The sequence below is a fragment of the Coenobita brevimanus genome, chromosome 79 (assembly GCF_032717465.1).
Source record: "Coenobita brevimanus isolate Jiangsu-jjx chromosome 79, ASM3271746v2, whole genome shotgun sequence".
Lineage (NCBI taxonomy): Eukaryota > Metazoa > Arthropoda > Malacostraca > Decapoda > Coenobitidae > Coenobita > Coenobita brevimanus.
Window position 1 is genome coordinate 27,521,647 of NC_137032.1, and position 5,956 is coordinate 27,527,602.

The 5,956-nt window shown below is 41.7% G+C and overlaps 1 pseudogene; it reads left to right on the plus strand.

Annotated features, from left to right (window-relative positions):
• The first annotated feature begins 581 nt into the window (after window positions 1–581).
• Window positions 582–2,671, plus strand: LOC145409002 (uncharacterized; annotated as a pseudogene).
• Window positions 2,672–5,956: the final 3,285 nt, after the last annotated feature.

Sequence of the window (5,956 nt, forward strand, 5' to 3'; positions counted from 1 at the left end):
AGACAGAAACTGGAGGAAGCGTGGGCAAGGAGTGAAGAATTATCAAAGTTAAGTGCTTATAATATTTTTAACATTAATTTGTCCCAGATTTACATCTTTTTGCAGCTTATTTCACGCGGCTCAGTGGTAGGATAGGACAAAGCATCGTCGTTACATCCTTTCTCTAACATCATTTTCTAGTGTTAACCCCTTGGTTCACTTGGCATTACTTTTCTCTAAGTTGGCCTAAAATTGTCATCTCTCCATCGTGAATTCCAATTTCGGGGCGTAGTCACTTCTCCTACAGATCTACAATAATTGGAGTACTGCCACATATCCTTCACATAGGTGGTCATATTTCCTACACAAAAACAGTATCCAGCACATTTCCTACACAAAAACTGAGTACCCTACAGGGCACATCTCTTACAAATTTAGCAGTTTTAGAGTAGTGACATATTTCCTACAGAGATCAGCATATATCCTACACTCAAAAATCTGTTCTGTCACATATCCTACAAGGATCCAGCAGTATTTGTTTCTCCATTTGACGTGACAGACGGCATTTCTGAACCTTGTACTCCACTGCTACTGGACCAAGCATGGCTAGTATTGAGGGGAACATCCGCTTCAATGCAGTGGTTTACAAAGACAACTCTGGATTCCGGTACCTCCGAAATGTGTCCAGAAACAACAAACTGTACCTGCGTTGCATTCAGCACCCGAAATGTGGAGGAAGAGCCGTATTGTCGGAGGTAAAAATTGTTGTAAAATGTTATAGACCGGGAGCTTGGTGAGATTTAATCAACATGTTGAGTACAAAATTACTGAGGTGCTTATATTCCTGTATTTATTGACAATTACTTACTATTTGTACGCGGCATATTGATAAAAAATAATAATTTAGGCCATCTAATAATTAGCGCCATCTAAGTTATGCACAAGTGTTGTTCTGTGATGGTGGTGTGAGGTGTTGTTCTGTGGTGGTGGTGGTGGTGGTGGTGTGAGGTGTTCCGTGGTGGTGGTGTGAGGTGTTCTATGGTGGTGGTGTGAGGTGTTGTTCTGTGGTGGTGGTGGTGGTGGTGTGAGGTGTTGTTCTGTGGTGGTGGTGGTGGTGGTGGTGGTGGTGGTGGTGGTGTGAGGTGTTGTTCTGTGGTGGTGGTGGTGGTGGTGGTGTGAGGTGTTGTTCTGTGGTGGTGGTGGTGGTGGTGGTGGTGGTGGTGTGAGGTGTTGTTCGAATTATTAGGCAGTCATATTTTACAGACAACTGGTGTCATCAGAGCAACGCAAGGTCACAATCATGAAGCATCCGACTTTGCTGCAACAAATCTGAGGAACACTCTCAAGAGGAAGGCTACTGAGGAAGTGGGCTCTACCAGCAACTCCGAGATCTTCAGGGGGGTAACAAGACATCACCCACATGGAGCAGATGTGTCTTTCTCATCTGTAGAGAGCAGCATGCTTCGAGCCAAGAGCCGAATTCAACCGAGGCAACCACACACTGCAGAGGAGTGTGCCAACATTCTAGAAAACCCAGAGGCCCAGGTCTTTAACGGAAACCTCAAATCTGTTATCACAGATCAGGAAGTGGTCATTTGACAATGATTTTTTACTCTCTAACTCTGGTACCATAGATGACCACAATTAAGGAATGGAATTTTGACGGTACTTTTTACACTGTGCCTGCACTCTTCTACCAGCTCTTCACATTGCTTGGCTTTTACAAAGGTCATTCATTCCCACTCATCTTCATTTGATGACCTCAAAGTCTCAAAAGTTGTATGATCTCACAATCCAAAAATTGAAGGAACTCATCTTCAACCTGAATCCCGAACAAGCAATGGGTGATTTTGAAAGCAGTTCTGGTAAAGCAATTCGCTGTGGCTGGCCTCAGGTTCAGATAGGAGGCTGTCAGTTCCACTTTTCACAAAACCTGTACCGGAAAATTCAGAAACTGGGGCTAACTGAACTTTACAACGACAACAAGCAGTGGGTCAAAAAGATCATGACTAAGTTATGTGCCAGCCAATCGGATGCATGAAGCAGTTGACTCTCTGTTCCAAGAAAATTTTGACATGAATGATCATTCCCAGGCAAAAATTACTGCATTCAAAACCTACATCACAGCGTACTGGATTCGAAAAGTCACTCCACAACGGATATCTGTCTTCGAATTTTCTCGTGGAACTAACAATGATGCAGAGCTATATCACAGCAGACTGAAAGCCATTGTCCGCCAGCACAAGCCAAACATCTACACTTTCCTAACACATCTGAATAATCTGATAACAGACACAACTAAGGACACTGAACGTGTGGATGCTGGCTTGGACATCACTCGTCAGAAAAAGGAGAAGTTTGTTAGAAATATTGAGCACAGGCAGAACTTGAAAGAAAAATTACAGATTGGAACATACACATTGACCCAATACATCAATGCTGTCGCTTACACAGTTGATAGCTCTGTTTCATCATTTCAACTTCCTGGAGACAGTGCTGATGAGAGTGCTGATGAAAGTGGGGATGAGCATCAGGGCCCTGACAACAACGGAGCTGATGCACAAGATGTTCCTCCCGACCTTCGGTGCAGCATCTGCCTAAGGCGAAGGAAAAGGACAGTTGTTCTTCTGCCCTGCCGACACGCTTCCTCCTGTGCAGATTGCATAACTATCCTTGTGTCAGCAGCAGATAATAACAATCCTGCAAGATGTCCCACTTGTCGTACTGCCATTCATGACAGGCTTGAGGTTTTCATTTAAAAAGTGCCATTGTAATGTTTCATTTTATATACGTATGTTTTAGTGAGAAATAAAAAAGTGCCATTGTAATGCTTCATGTTATGCCGGATGCACCATACTGCCGCAGCTCCTACACATAGGCGGTCATATTTCCTACACATAAAAACAAGTGTCAAGCACATTTCCTACATAACAACTTAGTACCCAGCATATTTCCAACACCTACTGTGTGTAGGAGATATGCTGTATCTCTGTAGGAAATATGTCACTACTCTAAAAACGTCTAAATTTGTAGATGTGTCCTGTAGGAAATATGGCATAGGAAATGTGGCGCGCCCCCAACCAAGGATCAAAGAACTCCCGGTATATATTTTTTTAATTTCTTCGATAAAGCTGTTTTCCTGTTAAAAGATACTGAGCGGGAAAAAAAAATCAGTTTATAGAAGAAATGTAATCTGCTTAGCTTTAGCCCATCAGGTGAATTTTTCTGAATATTACCAAGAGGGTATGGTAATAAAATTGTGGCTATAGATCCTGAGTGAGTGATTAGCAAAGTGTCATCGAGATTTTATGCCGCAAATTTACACAATAATAGTAACTTATTTTACAAAGGTGTACAAAGGCGTACAAAGGAAAGCAAACAGCAACAGACCTTATGGTCCTTTCGAGGCTGTTTGTTACAAAGTAGACTATGACTACGAGATCTAACTCTACATGCTGAAGGATAAGGATAGTAAAGCAATAAGGCTCCCCCCGCCTCTAAATTCTCCAGTTAAAACTGGCAAGAAAAAGTGGGAAAAACCACCATGCAGCATGGAAAAACTGACATGGAAATTTCATAGGAAAGACTGAAAAGGAAAAGCTACATTCTATAAAACATTATCTATAAGATACCAGCATGAATAACCTGAAAGAGAAATTAGTAGAGTAAAATAAATAATCGAATAAATAAATAACTAATGTATGACATTATGTACGGGTACGTTGAGTTAACGGGGCGTCTGCGGACACATCTTGGAATTTGCACAGTGCATAGTGTGGGTGTTCAGGGGTGTTGCGGCAACCTTGCCCGGTGCTGTTAAGGTAGGCAGCAGTCAATCAGGCCCCAGCTCCATTCATTCCACTGAGACTAGGATTTTCCCATACGGGACAAGCACTCAAGTCACCTCCTGAAGTAGTGATCTCTGGTACATTAGAAAAATTCCAATGGTGGCCACTTACCTAACAGGGACCCTTAGGGATCAACAGCCCATCACAGGTCGAAAGTATGAGTAGTGACCGTTAACTCAGGGCTATCTGTGCATATCCTAGTCTGTGCATATACTATATTTGCATTTAATAATTTGATCCAGGCTCTAAAAAAAGTAAAATAAAATGAAATAGAAAACTGTACCGTACATACACAAGTGTTTTATTCAGGAGTAAATATATTTAGCTGGGGGTTAGACGACAAATACTTATCCTGGCGACCTTTAAAGGTTTGTACTGTATTACAATTTACTACGTTGGAGGGAAATTTATTCCATATATTTACAACTCTATTTAAGAAGAAATGCTTAGCTTCATGCGACTAGAATCATTTGCCAATTATTTTATGACCATTGCCTCTAGTATAATTCGAATGATCAACTGTGAAGTATTTATCGACAGCCATGTTATCATGTCCTTTGAGCATTTTGAATACTTGAATTAAATCTCCTCGTATCCTCCGTTTAGTTAGGGTAAAGAGATTCAGGGCTTCTAAATGTTCCTCGTATGGTTTATTTCTCAATCTAGGTATCATCTTCGTCATCCTTTGCTGCACTCTTTGAAGCGTTTCCATATCCTTTTTATAATATGGTGACAAAAATTGAACGCAATACTCCAAGTGCAGGTGTACTAAGGAATTATACGAAGTGAGGACAATATTATCGGATTTGTATTGAATGTAATGGAGATGAGGTGTCTGAGAAGTATGTGTGGAGTGACGAGTATGGATCGAGTGCGAAATGATGAAATGCGAAGGAGAACTGGAGTTGTTCGGGAGATGGCTGATAGAGTTGAGCAGAGGGTGTTGCGATGGTTTGGGCATATGGAGAGAATGGATAATGAGTGATTGTTGAAAAAGATAACTAGATCTGATGTGAGAGGTGTAAAGCTGAGAGGGAGACCACGAATAGGATGGATGGACAATGTGAAGAGAGTGCTGGATGTGAGAGGGATGTCTGTTGAGCAAGGAAGAGTGGCTGTGCATGACAGAAATAAATGGAGAGAAACTGTGAATGAATAAATGATGAAGCAGCCCTGAGGGGATATTCTCCCGCATTTGGTCTGATCAGTTAGTCAGGTCAGGTGCGGGTAAGGGGATGGGTCTATTTTAATGTGGCAGGGGTAAACCAGCTCTGCTGTCAGGCCCTTCTGCGGATGTCACTGATTGCACTGCGCAGGTGACCCTTGTGCGGAATGGTGCAGTGAGGATCTGTCCCTTCTCCCCTTTGGGGCTAAGATGCGAATGAATGTGTTTGAATGGATGAGTAAATGGGGAGTGTGTCGTCCTGTCTGGGCTACCTCCCTTTCCTTGGGGGAAGCAGCCTAGGTATATAGATAGATAGATATTCAAATGCTCTGCCTATGAATCCAATCAATTTATTGGCTTTTTCACAGCTTCTGTACATTGTTTGCTTGGTTTCAAATCGTTTGTTATTATAACTCCTAAGTCTTTTTCATGGTTTACCCTATCAAGTTGGATATTATTCATGCTATAACTAGCTCTTACATTATTACTACCAATGTTTAGCACTTTGCATTTATTAATATTGAAATTCATTTGCCAGACTTGGGCCCAGTTAAACAGTTGATCAAGATCTCTCTGAATTGCCTGTCTTTGCAGTGCTGTATCTGCTCTGTTACCTATTTTAGTATCATCAGCAAATTTTGAAATCCTACAACACAATCCTTCGTCAATATCATTTACATATATTAAGAAAAGAATAGGATCTAACACTGAACCCTGCGGCACTCCACTTCTAACGTTTATCCAGTCTGACTCTTTTCCATTTATTACAACTCTTTGCTTTCCTCCGGTGAGCCAATCTTCTATCCACCCGAGAACACTGCCACTGAAACCATGTGCTCTTAGCTTCTGAAGGAGTCTTTTGTGTGGAACTCTGTCAAAAGCCTTTTGAAAATCGAGGTAGACCACATCAACAGAGGGTAGACCACATTAACAGATGTAGGATGTGAAAGCTGTCGGTTTTCTC